The sequence below is a fragment of the Monodelphis domestica genome, chromosome 2 (genome assembly GCF_027887165.1).
Source record: "Monodelphis domestica isolate mMonDom1 chromosome 2, mMonDom1.pri, whole genome shotgun sequence".
In the NCBI taxonomy this organism is placed as follows: Eukaryota; Metazoa; Chordata; class Mammalia; order Didelphimorphia; family Didelphidae; genus Monodelphis; species Monodelphis domestica.
In genome coordinates, this window is record NC_077228.1 from 185,523,618 (window position 1) to 185,540,008 (window position 16,391).

Genomic DNA, 16,391 nt, shown 5'->3' on the forward strand with positions numbered 1-16,391 from the left:
AAGAATCAACCCTTTTCTTTCCAGCTTTCAAATGTTGTAATTTTGCAGTCTGGGAAATACATGATTTTGATTGGCACCAGGAGGGAAGCCATAATTTTATTTTTTCCATTTGTTATTACTCTTTCAGTTCTTATCAAAGGAAGAAATAGGAGCTTTTTAGCTGGCAACTTGCCAATATCACTAATCAGAATGTTAACAAGATTTCTTCTTTTGAGGCCTAATTTGGGTCTAATTGATAATAAACAAAGCAAAAAATGTCGTAATGGGAAAAAACACTGTTTTGCTCTTACTGTGCAGGAGCTATATTTGAATCTCTTTATAAGAGGAAAAATAGAGCTAAACAGACTTAATAAGGAACTCTTCTCATAGATTCAAGTTTTTCTCTATAAAAATTTAATAGTATAAAGACTCATTAGAAAATTTAGATCGTTATTATTATATTCCAACATTTAAGTTTCTTTATCTTGAAATGTTTAGGAATAATAATAATTCACATTTGTATCAGCTTTTAATGCTTGCAAAGCTCTTTTATATATATGAGAAAAAGCTAAGGCCTAGAGAAGCTGAATAACTGTCTGTGGGTCAGAAAGCTGTTGGTATCCATGGCAATGTTGGAATGAACATCTTCTTGATTCCAGGTCCAGCACAATGAATATTTTATTGAAGAGGGGCAAGTACATTGGACCTCATCTAAGGAATATCAAGCAATTTTGCTTTGTTCCAACCCACCAGTTACCCTGTTACTGAGCTTTAGCTTCCTCTTCTGTTAAATGGGGATAATAATACCAATGTGAAAGGGTTGTTCTGAAGTTCAAATGGCATGTTTTGAAAACATTAGGTATTATTTTCTCTCACTTGCTCCATATCTTATTTTGAGATTTTTGTCATATTTTCTGGTTCACATGGCCGGTAATATGGAGGATTAGACAATATATCCAATCCTCGTGACTTTTCAAACATCTCCAAAATTGAAATTATGTGCAAGTTATCTCTTGCAGTTCAGCTTGCAATTTTAGTTGTCTCCAGGGTCCAGGACACCAAGAACCCTTCAGGAGGTAAAAATACTCAATGAACTAAAAGCAGAGATGGTTAATTTTTAACATACTTATTCCCTCATCCCATTCAGAACGTACTGACCTCCCTGTCCTCATCCCAAGGGGCACAGAAAACCAAAGACAAACACTTGCTCTTAACTGGGAATGCAGCACTCTATGTTGAAGCATTACTCTGCTAGAGAACTAAGACACAGAAGAACCTGGGGTGGAATGCCTAGAGTATATGTTTCCACCATGCCCAGGCCTGTCTGAAGCCAAAAAGGTCCAGCAGCTAACCAGGGCCTGTTCTGTCCCTCAAGAAGTCACCTGCTGGAATATGAATTGCTGAGTGTTGGAGGAGGCTGAGATAGCATTGAAGTCCAACATCCAGTGAAACTGTAGAGAGGAAGGAGTCAGAAAGTGAGCATCAGGGGAATATAAGGAAAGAGACAAAGGATCTTAGGAGAAAGAAAATTCAGTTAAATATTTTGAACATAAGCAGATAAACTGATAAAGATACTAAAAATAGAAAGGAATATAGCCTCCAGAACATCCAGAATATGAACACATAATACAAAACAAAGGAATATGAATCATTGCCTAGGGAAGCAGAGAACTCTGGATTCCTAAGGGAGAATGGAACCACAGCAGGATATTAATGAATGGTTTAAAAGAAAAATAATTGGGAAAGCATGCACAGCAGAAATAATTGACATAATAGATAAATTTGAATGCACTGTGCAAAGTCTTACCAAAGAAACAAAAGAATAAGTTGATTGGGAATATAAATATAAAGAAATGAAGGACAATCTGGAGGAAGAGAAGAAAAAAATAAGTTTAAAAGAAAACATGATCTTCATATAAGCAAAATAAAATGTTCTAGAAAATAGGATGTGGTGTTATAATTTAAGGATTATAGGTCTCCCAAAAGAACAAGATAAGTAAAAAAACCTGAACTTGATAATGCAAGAAATAATACAAGAAAATATCCCTGAAGTTTTGAACATAGAAAAGTGTGCCAACTGAAAAAACTCAAATTACTTCCAGAAAACGAGCAAAAGCCCTAAACATTGTGGTTAAATTGAACTATTCTACTGATAAATTCTGCAAGCAACCAGGGGAAGGCCTTCCAATATAAAGGAAAGGAAATTTAAACACACCACTACTCCATAGCCTTCTTCCCTTTATTGCCTCCCCCAAAACCACAGGAGGGAATGGAATGATATATTTGAAGAGTAAAGGCTTCAAGAGATAACCCAGAGTGAAATGCCTTGTAAACCTGAACCTAAAGCACTAAGAAATAAAAAAGATGCTCAATAAAAATAAAAGAGGCATTCTAAGCATTACTAGAAAGAAAACTAGACATGAGCAAATTATTCACTTTGCTAACATCCCAGAAGACAGTAACATAGGAAAGGTAAACAAATATTATAAACAACAACCAGCACAAAATAAGAGATTCAGATTTCTTTCTAAAAATATGAAAGGAGGAGCTGATAGGTGACTCAGGTGGAGTGAGAGCAAGAGCTAGAGATGGGAGTCCTGAGTTAAAATTTGACCTCAGATACTTCTTAGCTGTGTAACCCTGGGCAAGTCACTTAACTCCAGTTGCCTAGCTCTTCAGCCTTGATACCAGTACTTAGTATTGTTTCCAAGACAGAAAGTTAGGGTTTAGGAAAAAGAAAAAAATATGAAAGGAAGCAAATTTGAAATTAGAAGTCAAATAGAAATGATGGGGAAACGGGCCCTCAAAATCACTCCACCTTTCCAACCAATAGATCAATCCTTCTGTGGGACTGAATTATAGAATAGGAGGGCACATAATAGGGGAGAGAAAAGGAAGAAGATAGAGGGGAATATGTGTTGTATTCTAATTATGTCAACAGTTAATAATGAAGGGAAAATAACCCTATAGTCTCTGAGGAAGACGACAGCATACAGGAGAATGGGTGAGGAAACACCGAATAGCAGGGAAAGAGTTGTTGCTGTTTTTCAGTAGTAGGAGGCAATACCACTGACAAATGCTCCCAATGGGGAAGAGAGCTATTCTATAAAGGGAAATGAAGACCTTATAGTGGGTATAATCTGCAGGGATTTGGTGTTGAGAGAGATTACTCATCCTGCTGCAGGAGAGGGAGAATCAGGCCTCCTGGGCGAACAGATGAATCAGAGGGCACAGAGAGGAGATTTCCTGACAAATGAAGCGAAATGGCTATGGGAAGGGCAAAGTTAATAATAAATAATAAAGTTAATTATAAAAGTTAATGATGAACTGATCATTCAGGGATGTGGGAAAAAAATCCCACCTGCCAGGGAATGATATTCTATCACCAGGAGTATATGGCATGAGGGCTTGCTAAGCTCCTTTCAGGGCTGTTTCTCTACCTTTGGTGTCCACCTTTCACCCAACCCTCAATTGTGGCTCCAAGAAGCTGTAGTGTACACAGTGGTGACATTTCAGCACAACTATCACAGCAGACAGACTAAAACAAATTGAAGGTGACCAACAAGCCTCAGATCTGTCAGTGAGTTAGGGGAATGTCTTCTCCAAGCATGTGAAGACTTCAGAGGAATGGGAAGATGGGCACATTGTTCCAACAGCCATGAAGGCCTGGGCCATCACTGGTCATCCTGGACTTCAATGACTCTTTAAGAGTGAGGCTGATAACTTTAACTCTGCTTCACTCAAATCCAATCCATAAATAAATCAAGACATCACCCCATAGTGCCCTTGATCCTCTTTGAAAATGAAGGACAAACAGCAACATTCTATTACCTGTAAGAATTGGTATTTCTAAGAGTGGGGCATGGCAGGTAAAGGGGGTAAGGGATCAAGCTCTAGACAGCAATAACATAGAAAAGGTTTAAAAGAGGTAACCTAAAATAGGTTCCTTAGAAACTTTAATTCCATGGAAAATAAAGAAACTAAAAACCAGAGACTAAAGAAGGACTAAGTATAAGGGCAATGAACCAAAGAATTAAAGTCTGGAATAGAAAGAAAAAGAAGATAAGTAATTAACTGTACAAGGGAATAGGAAATCCTTTTTAGGAAAAAAAGGCAATGAAAATGAAATTTTAAAATCTAACAAAACAAGTTGAAAGGGAATAGAGGAAGAGGGGATTTACTTGAGCACTTAATTAACCAAGAGGGAAAAAAACGGAGTAGCTTTAAATAACTGGATAAAATGAAAAAAAGAAAGAAAAGGGAAATAATAAAAAATAGGGAAAGAGTAACAAACTGGAGGTGGGGAGGGGTATTGTAGGTAAAGGGTAGAGAGTTGGTGGGAATAGAGTTGTCTTAAAGTACACTAAGCAAAAATAACTGAAGTGATTTTGTGCTGTGTTTATATAGGAAAAGGAGAGAAATTCTAATTTGAAAAAAAGTATTGGAAGCAAATGGAGTAAAACAAAAATCTCATAACTTTATGTGAATAGATTAAACAAACTAATAAAATGAAACAGAATGACAAATGGAATAAGGAAGCAAAATTCCATAATCAATTGCTTAGGAGAAATATACCTAAGAAACAAAGTCATATATAGAATTAAAAATGTTAGTCTGGAACAAATTTTACTACACCTCAGGTGAATCTTAAAAAAAAAAAATCAACCCCCCAGACTAACAACATAAAATGAAATAAACTCCATAAACTAAAAGTAATCATAGATCGCAAACTAATATCAACATAAACTTGTATCTTCTAAATCCTGAGCATTTAAATTCATAAAGGAAAGATTAACTGAATCACAAGAAGATATAGGTAGTAAGACAACAGTGCTATGAAATTTCAGTGTTATTTTTTTTCAGTTTTTTACAAATCAAACAAAGATAACAAAAAGGAAAATACAGAATTGAAAAAAATTTCCAGAGAAACTTGAGCTAAATGATTTATGGCATCTTCTAAATGGGTCTACTAAATGTGTATTTTTCAGCACTGCATGAAACTTTTACAAAAACTGATCATGTGTTAGATAGAACACAGTGATATTATAAACAAATATAAAAAAGCTGAAATAATAAACATATCCATTTCAGATTATAACATAATAAAAAGAGTGCAAAATTAGTTCATGGACACAGACCCAAATGGAGACTTAATAATAATGAAATCTTAAACAATGAATGGTCAAAGAACAAATCGTAGACATGATAATTGTGTGGAAAAAATGATAATGATGAAACAACATACCAAAATTTCTAGGGTGCAACTAAAGCAGAATAAAAATCACATCCCAAGGGGGCAGCTGGGTAGCTCAGTGTGTTGAGAGCTAGGCCTAGAGACGGGAGGTCCTAGGTTCAAATCTGACCTCAGACACTTCCCAGTTGTGTGACCCTGGGCAAGTCACTTGACCCCCATTGCCTAGCCCTTACCACTCTTCTGCCTTGGAGCCAATACACAGTATTGACTCCAAGACAGAAGGTAAGGGTTTAAAAAAAAAAATCACATCCCTAACAAAATACAGTAACAAAATGGAAAAATTGAGAGTATTTATGAACTGAATACACATTTTAAAAAGTTAGCCAACAAACATAACCAAAGGAACCACAAAGGGAGGATGATATTAAAAATTAGAGAAGGAGAAAAACTGGAAATCCAAGAAAAACTCTAGAAATGTTAAATAAAATTCAAATTTTATTTTTTCAGCCTTTAGCCAATCTCATTAAAAAGAATAGAACAGTGTCATCCAGGTGGCTCAGTGGACTGAGAGCCAGGCCTAGAGACTGGAGGTTCTCAGTTTAAATCTGGCTTCAGTCATTTCCTAGCTGTATAATCCTGGGCAAGTCACTTAACCAGCATTGCCTAGCCCTTACCACTTTTCTGCCTTGGAACCAATACACAGTATTGATTCTAAGAAAAGCTCAGGATTTAAAAAAAAATATTAGAGCAAAAATCAAGTCAATAAAATAGCAAATAAACAAGATAAAGTCACAATAAAACCAGAAGAAGTAAAAAAATATAATCAGGATCTACTATGGACAGCAAAATGCTAACAAAGAATGTGGAAGAAACTGGGGATACCTTCAAAAACATGAAATTCTCAAACTACCATAAAACTAAATAGAAATCTTAATCCAAATTCAGGGAGGTAAGATAGAACTGGATATTAAAGAAACAACAAAGGGGGGGGGGGTACTTTTCCTGATAGATTCGTAGGAGAATTCTCTCAAAATTTTAAAGAATAATTAGTAAATACAATCTTAATGCCCCCAGAAAGAATAAAACACAGAACTATGTACTGATACCATTTTTACATTAAAATTATTTTTATTGTCATGCAAAATACACTTCCATATTGGTAGTTATTGTAAGAGCATATTCATATATAGCCAAAACCCCCAAATAAAACCATAAATACACTTGATGTGAAAGATGACTCCAACAATTCTTTCTCTGGAGGGTGGATAGCATTCCCCAACATAAGTCGATCAGGATTGTCTCAGATCATTGCTGAGAGTAGCCAAGTTTTCAAAGTTGATCATCATACAATATTGTTGTTATAATGTTCTCCTGGTTCTACTTCTTTCACTCTGCATCTGTTCATGCAGATCTTTCCAGCTTTTACTGAAATCATCTTGCTTCTCATTTCTTATAGCACAATAGTATTCCATCACCAACATGTACCACAATTTGTCCAGCCATTCTCCAATTAATTGGACATCCCTTCAGTTTCCAATTCTTTGCCACTATAAAAAGAACTATAAATATTTTTATATAAGTAGGTCCTTTCCCCCTTTTTATTATCTCTTTGGGATACAGACCCAGTAATGGTATTACAGGATCAAAAGATATGCAGAGTTTTATAGTCTTTTGGGCATAATTTCAAATTGTCCTCCAGAATAATTAGATGTGTTCACAACTCCACCAAAAATGCATTAGTGTCCCAATTTTGCCACATCCCCTCCAACATTTATCACTTTCCTCTACTGCCATATTGGTCAGTCTGATAGGTGTAGGTGTATACTGATATCATTAATGAGAATTAATAATTTTAAAATAAATCCTGTTAGATGACAGCAATTCCTCCAAGAAATTGTTCATAAACAGATTGGATTTATACAAGGGATGTAAAGATGACTCAATACAAGGAAAGCAATCAAAATATATTAAAAATAAAAGCAACTCAAACTGCATAGTTATCTCAATAGATGAGGGAAAAGTCTTTGACAAAGGACAACATATTCATATGTTGAATAAAATGTATTGACATAAGCGGACCTTTTATACAGTCACAAAATGTATTTAAGACCAAAAGAAAGCATCACTGGAGCCTTTCCCAGTAAATTCTGGAGTAAAGCAAAAATATCTGCTTTCTCCTCTGTTGTTTTGATAGAGTTCTTAAAATGCTAACAAAACAAGAAAAAAATTTAAGGTATGATACATAATGAGAAGATAAAAATTATCCCATTTGCTGAAGATATATTGGTCTATTTAAGTATTCTTTGAGAATCAGCAAAGATCCCAATCAAGACAATATCTTCAGCTAAACAGCAGACTCAAAAATCAACAGTTTCTCTATAACAATAATACCTTTAAATAATAATACCTTTATAATAACATGTAATAAGATCTAAGAGGCAATAATAGAAAGGAAAATCCTAGTCCAATATTATAAGGAATTTAGTGAATGTTCATTCTGTCTCATTAGGAGCAGAAGTTTTATTAATATAATGCTGTGTTTAAGAAACGGCAAACATCTTGCTTCTGGCTCTTTAAGTGGCTTATGATAAAAGAGAGAATTTCAGTTGGTTCTGGGCTCCATCTTCTCTGGGCTCTCTGTCAAGAAGTCTCTAACAGTTTGACTGGTGGCAGTTGGAGTTTGAGAACAGATTTAAGGAAGTTGAAGAAGAAAAGACTTACTTTTAGTTAAGAGTCTAGTTACTGAGGGGTTTCCCTTCTCAGTACTCTAAAGGAGATAGGTCTGACTTTGAGGCCTATTCTTCACAGCTCTTTGAGGGGAGCTGCAGAACTGTCTGTGTGTGTGACAGACTGCTTTCAGCTGACCATTACTATAGGAATTAATTTAAGGAGTTTATTATAAATTTAAGATTCTTCATTTAGCATCGGGTACTAAGACAGAATTTAATCTTAGTTTAGAGAGAGTAGTTAAGTGTAGGTCTGCTCTGCAGACAAGAAGAAGCTGCAAAGAAAGCAGCCAGTTTTTTTTAATTTAGAGATTTTAGTGTAAGCTTAAGAGATTTCCTATCCTATTCCTAACTTCTAGTTCTATCCTTCTATGTCCTCTCCCTACTTCTTCCCATAGAATAAGTAAATAAGGATTGGATCAAACTGCTTCTGGCCTTCTATCTACCGCCTACAAATTAGTTTAACCCCTGACAGCTTTAGCATAGCTACAGCAACTTTAGCTGATCAAATACAAGCCTCGGTTTACTCACAATACCAAGTAGCTACAACATATATATAAAATGTCTATCTGTAGTTCAGTCTACCAAAGTGTACAAAATAACTGTATAGATTTAATTTTTAAATTCCTCCTTAATGAAATAAGGAGTAACTTAAAAAGCTGGAGAAATATTCAGTGCTCATGTCTGTGCCATGCCAATATAATAAAAATGATAGTAGTACCAAAATTATTTTATAATTTTAATGCTATACCAATCATTAATGGGACACATTACAAAGCTCAATTAAATAATAACATTCATTTGGAAAAATAAAACATCTAGAAGATCAAAGAAAATAATGAAGAGATAGAGAAAAGGGGGATAGCCCTTTCAACATTTCATATTATGCAAAAAGTAATCATCATTAAAACTCTGGTATTGTCTTAAAAATAGAGCCAGATCAATGGACAAGACTAGACAATGGTGAATCTGAACCAATGAAACTCAGTATTCAGTAAAGTTCAAAATACAAATTTCTTAGGAAAAAAACTTAAGAAAATTGGAAAGCGGTCTGCAGAAATTGATCTTAGTAATTCTTTACATAAAATTGCAGAATACATTCTAAATAGGTATGAAACTTTAATATTAAAACTCATACTGTAAAAATATTAGAAGAGAAGCAGAGCATATATTTCACAGTGATGGTTAGGTGATATCTTCTTAACTAAAAAAAAAGATAGAGGCAATTATAAAAGATAAAATAGAAAACTTTGATAATGTGGAACTGAAAAGCTTTTTTTTTCTTTTTTTTCTGAAAAGCTTTAAAAATTAATGCAGTTAGGATAAGAAGGGAAGAAAATAAATGGGGAAATGGTGGGAAATTACATCAAATTTCTCTGATAAGGATTTGGCATCCATGATATGTTAACAACAAATTGAGCCTAAAAGCCATTCCACAATAAGGATGGACAAAGTATACAGTTTCCAAAAGGACAATTCTAAACTCTTAATAGCTATAAGAAAAAATGTTCCAAATCTCTAATAAGAGAAATGCAAATCAAAATAATATTGGTTTCATCTTGCCCCCTACAAATTGGCAAATATGAGAAAAAAGGTGAAAATAGTCAATACTGGAGAGATTGTGGGGAAATGAGCATATTAGTACATTGTTAATGGAGTTGAGAATAAGTACATCCATTTTAGAGAGCAATTTGGAATTATGCAAATAGAAGTCTAAAATGTCCATACTCTTTGCTCTTTGATTGAGATTTCATTACTAAGTTTTTACCATTATAAGGCCATTGATATGAAGGAAGTATCTGTTTGCCAAAATTTTTATAGAAATACTTTTTCTGATAGTGAAGAATTAGGAACAAAGTAGGTACCTGTGGATTAATGAATGGCTAAACAAATTATGGTACATAAATGTAAAGGAATATCACTAGCTGTAAGGAAATAATGACAATACAATGAATAAAGAGAATCACAAAAAAGACTTGACCTGATGAAAATTGAAATAAGCAGAGGCAAGAAAACAAAATACACAGTGATTAAACAATGTAAATGAAAAGCTCAATTATTAATAAAAATGAACAGTTACTGTGGCAAAATTACAAATAACAAACATGACTTGGAAGAAGAGATATGAGAAAAGACTCCCACCCCTCTTCTTTGTACAGATGGGAAGTCCACAGATGTATATCATAAACATTTTCAGACTGTTTCACAGGATTGACTGGTTATACTGAATTTTTCCTTATTATATGATATAGCTGTCTGGATTTGGCAAGAGGGGGAACACAGGGAGAAATTACGTTGATGTAAAAAAGACTGAAAAAAATAAAGACTGATTGAGGATTGCAAATTGAGGATGCAAAACTTCTATGATTATTCCTTGCCTTTTTATGAAACAAAGAATCACACAGCTCAAAAGGCTAGGCCAACCTGAGGGGGAAAAATGGAGTTTCCCTCTAGCAGAGTTTAGTAAAAGAGGTGCTTTTGAGACTAAACTTCTCAGAACATGTAACATAAGATTTCTGCTCATGAAGTTGATTTGTCCAGATGGCACTTTGTTTTGAGAAACTTTGCTATAGAAGCAGAAATGATACAGGAGATGCAGAAATAAATTTATCGTGCCATAATAAGGCATTTCTCTACCATTCAGGCAAGGTAGATTGTTATTCCCTAGCTAGCTTGGAACCATGAAGGGGAAGTCTTGCTTCTTTCCCAAAAGTACATCACCAAACCCCAACTTATGGCGAACAACTTTATGACTGGGCAACTTCACAATGCTTCGTGAAGCATCAAGAATGCTGGGTGATGGCTAGGGACAATTAAATCTAGAAAATTAAATTGCACCCATATGACATTTCTTTTGCTGGTAGAAACTCTTGAGCTTAGCTCCTGGTTAATGAGACTAACCAACTAAAATAGAAAACTACCCGATGATGAGTTTCCATCTGTAGTCATATGTAGTATACACCAGGTGAGCTCCTCTCTGGCCTAGTGTGACCCTGCCTCCCTCCTCTGGCTAGCATCTCCATAGCCCACTCCTTATGAAGTCTCAGAATCATTGTCTCCTTGCCAAGGGGCAATGTCCCCCAGTCTCCAGCCCTACGAGGCCTTTTGTCTTCAAATCCCTTCCTTGTGGAATGTAAGACTTGATCTTTCATTTCAGGCTCAGCAAGCATTAATCATACAATCTAAATGCTGCAAGGAATCTCAGAGGGCCTATAGTCCAATTTCTCACCCTATATAGGAATCCTTTTTACAACATTCCTGACAGCCCTCCAGCTTTCAGGACAGAGCCCAAACCCAGGCCTTAGCACAGTCACTGCAAATAGTAGGCACATAATAAATGTCTATTGACACCCTGACTGATTGTTTGAATACCTTCACTGATAAGGTAGTCTGCTAAAAGTTATAGTGATGGGAAGAACAATACAGCAATATCAAGCTAATTAAGCTTTAAATTACACTGAGACTTTTGGGACACCAATACTATAAGGGGGGGTTCTATACTATTATTCAATTGTTTTATCAGTCAGAAATTGATCCCCCGAACTCATGAGAAATTTTCCTCTTTGAAACTTCTCCCAGTGCTTCCAGTTCAATTTCCTCAAATTATAAGAAATCTCAACTTTCCTCCTCATGTTGGCCCTTCAAATATCTGAATATGGCTAAGACCTTTGCCCTGAGTTTTCTCTTCTCCAAATTCAATAGCCTTAATTCCTCTAACTACTCTTCAGACAAGGGTCCCAGACACACTAACTCCAGTGGACACACTTTTGTCTGTGTCTCTCTTAACATTTGATAGAAACAGAGAAGAAAACATATGATTTATCCCTTGTTTATTTGGGTATATGGTTTGGGGTTTTGGTTTTAAAATTACTCCATTACAAAAATGAACAATATGGAAATAGGTTTGGAGTGATAATCCATGTATAACCCAGTGGAATTGCTTGGGAGGGGGGAGGGAAAAAGGGAGGGAGACAAAATGAATCATGTAACATTGGAAAACTTATGTGTAGATTTGTTACTGGAATAAAATAAGGGAAAAAAATTTAAATGTGACCTTCAGAACTGAAAGCTATTCCAGTTGTGGGCTGTCTGATTTGGATTGCTAGGAAACCTCTACCTATCTACTTTTACTAATACCACAGACAGAAGAAACAAGGCACCAGGCCTTCTGATTGCCCCTTAGAATTGTCATTGGACAATTGGAATTGTCATTCCAAAGTAGCTTAAGAGCCTACTATGTACAAAGCATCCTAAGCCTGCTTGAGAAGCAAGGGAGCTTAAAGAGGCAGTAAGGTCAGAAAGGGATGACTTTTAGTCTCACTCTTAGATGTCTTGAGTTATTGGAGACATATTCCTAGGAGCTGCTGAGGTAGATCATAGAGTTACAGATTCACAACTGAAAGGGATCTTAGAACTTATCAAATGCAACTCCCTCATTTTTCAGATGAGGAAACCGAGGCTCCCAGAGTTTATTGTCTTGCCCAGAGTCATGCAGCTAGTAAGAATCTTGGGCAGATTTCAAGCCCAGGTCTTCTTGACACCATTTCTGCGTTCTACTACCATGTCTTATTGCTTCACCATAGTGCCTTGGCATCACTAACTTTTTATAACTGTAGCCAAGACTGTTATAGCCCACCCTGCCTGAGGTCTTTCCAGATAACAAGATCATTCTCTCCTGATTCTCTTTTGGTAAGTTACCTCTATTACCTTCTGGTTCTAACTTTAATCTTTCCTTGCCACTGCCACAAGAATCCAAGACTTCTGGGATCCAGTATCTTTTCTCCTCCTGCATGCCTTCACCATCCCTTCTCCCATCCCCTCATTGGTGCCCTCATTCCAATCAGTATTTCTCCTTCCCTGGTAACATCATGATCTTCCTGTTTTTGTCCCATGCCTGGGAATTTCTGTTGCCTTGAGCTGTCTGGTACCCTAGATGCCTGGCAAGAGCTGATGGAAGTGGCTGAAATTGTTTCTCTAAGATCTTCTCAGGTCAAAGGGACAAAAGAGAGGACTGGAAGGATAGCAAGTCTTGGGTGAGCTTGACACTAAATCATAAGACCATAAATTTAGAGCTGGAAGGTCCTCATTCTACAAAGGAGAAAACTGAGCCCCAGGAAAACTGAGTGACTTGCCCAAGGTCATCAAGTAGTAGTAAGTAGCAGAGGTGGAATATTAAATCAAGTCCTCCGACTAGAAATCCAGTTGTCTTTTTCCACTGTGCCATATTTTCTGTTTGTGTAGTGTCAGAGGCAAGATTTCAGTAGAAGTCCTCTGCCTCTATATTCTCTCTCTATGGAGAAAAGAGAGGACTATCTGATGGCACAGGTAATTATGGTGAGATCATTCTGTCCAGTTACTAGAGAATACATTGATCTTGCTATATCTATTTAGTTTTCATTTACTGATTTTAACAGCATCCCTTGGGAATGTAGGCAGAGGAGCCCAAGCAAGGCTACTGTGTAGTGGAGAAATGGTTGATTCTTTCTCTGAAGATGAGAAAAGATGTTTAATCTCTATTGACTACTGGGTAGTCTATCAATAACGGGGAGACAAAGTGAGTCCACTTGAGAACATACATTCACAACTAAAGATCTATTTTGTTTGGTTGTGGAAGTCATGTGGTTAGGGCATAGAGAGCCACACTTGGGGAAATGGGTAAGCTAATGGGGCAGAGATAGTCCTTAGTCAACATAACATAGGTAGGGATTTTACCATTAGGGTCTGAACCACTTGAAAAGATCCTGTATGGGGAAGTAGTCAGAAAAGAGAAAGAGATAGAAGAATGAGAGAGAAATTTCTAAATGGTAATACCAAGTATAGAGACTCTCAGAGGAAGAGTGAGGCAGCTAATGGTGAAAGCCTGTGGTGAACATGAATCAGCTTTGGAACCAGGTAGGAAAATGTCTTTCCTCATGGATAGTCTTGGAGGAAAAAAAAATTGATATTTTCTTACCCATGATCCATGACTCTCAGAAGAGTGAGAAATCTCAGGCCCAATAAATTGTGAGGTAGGGGGCTAATAGGAGAAAACATGTCCAAATCCCAATCCCTATACCCAATAGCTGAGAAATAGGAAAGAATATCTTTGAAGGTTAAGATAGAATAGTCTTGGCAGGATAAACTCATAGCAGGGGAGTAAGAACTAAGTTTGTATCAAGACCAAGTCAAGGCACAAGGATATTAGCAGATTGAAGCCCAAACAGAGCAAGTCAAGTGTTCTCTGGCTGGTTCTAAGCATCTGGATTACACCATAGGAATTTTTGCAATTTGTGTTAAGTTAACCTTTTCATCTGTATGCCAACTCCATTGTATGTTTACTTATACTGCATTGCAAATAACTTAATTTTTACAATATCAAAAATGCTGATAGGTTGTCATTAGAGAAAAGGTGAAATGTTGGGTAGGAGGGAGAGAAAACTCCTCTGGTCTGAAGGAGTCCTGGGACTCGGGGGAAATCCAGAAAGGTCCAGGGAGAGGTGATGGTGATAACCCAGGCACTAGATGGTACAGTGGAGCTGAGTAGAAAGCTGGGGTGGGGTCATGGAGTACTGGCAATGGTTTCTTGCTCTCAGCCTCAGGCTAAGTGGCCCAACAGAACCCTAGGTGCTGAGTGCCTGAATGTAGAATCTTTGTCTTTTAATACATATACACATGTGTATATTACCAAAAGGCAGCAAAGGAAAGGGACAGAATCTTGAATTCAGAGTCAGAGGACATGGATTTAAACCCCATTTGGGCTGTTTTCTACCTCTGTGACAGTGAACAGGTCAGTTCCCTTCTCTTGGGCTCTGTGTTAGTATCTGCAAAGTAAGAGGAAGAATTCAAAAATCTAGCTGGGCCCATCCGGTTCTAAATTCTAGAATCCCAAAGTTAAAGTACAACTGATTACAATCTGTTGTACTGTTGACTGGAGAATTAACCAAAAGAGGAAAATATATAGTGGGAATGATTAGGAGATCCCTACTCAATTGATTTATAAAATAAAAGGAGCAGATAATAGAGACAAACAGATGTTAACATCTGAAATGGAGTTTAAATATCTGATTATTCTTTGCTACTCTCACAAGTTGTGAAACTCTTCAGTTGAATTTGATGGAATTGGAGGATGCCTAGTCATTGACTGGCTTAAAAACCAGCCAAGGCCTTGGGGATTTTTTAAAAAGAAAAACATAATCTCTTTAAAATAATTTATAACAAATGTTATAGCACATACTCTGTGCCCTGGCACTGTGCTTTATAATTATTATCTCATGAGATCCTCACAAAAATCCTGGGAGGTGAAGAAATGGAGGCAGACAGAGGTTAAGTGACTTACTTGCCCAGCAAGTAAATGTCTAAGCAAAGGCATTTACTGAGTTGGCAAAGTAAAAGCTAATAAAAGCAAAACATTTCTCCCCCAAATCCTTGGGTATTTGAACTTGGGTCTTCCTGACTCCAGGCCCAGGGCTCTATCCGCTGTCTACCTTGCTGCCTCATTCTAGGTAGTGAGTCAAGAATCAAGAACCGTTCTTATGAAGGTGAACTAAGAAGCTCTTAAGAATTGTTGCTCTTTGTCTCTTGACGAAGTAGGGGAAAGGAATTTCCTTCTTTCCCACAACCCCCCCCCCCCACTGCCATTATTATGGCATCTTGAAATGAAATTACTTGCTCAGTTGGAGCCACTAGGGTCAGCAGGAAATAGACCCAGGAAGTCCAATGGAGGTACTGTTCCCTTTGAGATGGCAAAGGACACAGGCTACAGTGTTGGATGTGTAAATTGCCTGGGTCATGTGTGTTCACCATGTTTGCTTTAAATATGCTGTATGCGTGTGCCCATTCTTCTCACTGATGTTTGTACTTGTGGGAAAGTGTGCCCCAGGTTTATGGGGGCACATTTGTTACTAGTCTTTACTTTGTCATCTTAATAAATGACTTTGCTTGAACTAATGGTGGCCTCTGGCTGTTTAATAAGGGTAAAATGCATTGGTGGGGGCCCAAGAACTACAGTTATGGGAGTTGTAGACCCACAAAGAACTGTGAGTCTGGGGCAGACACCTCCTGGGGGACCCAATGTGGGATTTTGAACTGGAGGAGTAGTCCTAGACTAAACACTACTAAGAAAATCTAAAACATGTTTAATTGTATAACAGTAAAACTATATTTGTTATGTGCCTGTACAATGTAACAAAAAGTATATATACATATATGTATCTATATATTTTCATTTCAAATACTTTGTTGTGTGTTTTATTTGGTTATAACAGTAGATTCTGTTCATAATCCCAGCCTCAGAATTTGTAGTTTTTGTAGCATAGCTGTGGCTTTTGACAACCTAAAAACAATAGAAAAAACATTGTTAATGAAACAAAATTAGAACAGGGGCCTACTGACAATCCTTTTTTTTAAAGTTCTTTCTTTGAAAATTAACCTTCCCTGTATCTTTAGCAGGACATTTGTTGATTATACAGACTCTTCTCTAAAATACTTCCCAACCCCCTGAGGATGGCTAAGAA

At 36.6% G+C, this 16,391-nt stretch overlaps 1 long non-coding RNA gene across 1 annotated transcript in view; it reads left to right on the forward strand.

Moving 5' to 3' along the window:
• Positions 1 to 16,109, forward strand: part of LOC130457212 (uncharacterized) — a 28,678-nt gene extending 12,569 nt beyond the window's left edge. The window contains exon 2 of the long non-coding RNA XR_008916336.1: positions 1,127 to 16,109. This is a non-coding gene — a long non-coding RNA (uncharacterized LOC130457212). The remainder of the gene's footprint in view (positions 1 to 1,126) is intronic.
• Positions 16,110 to 16,391: the final 282 nt, after the last annotated feature.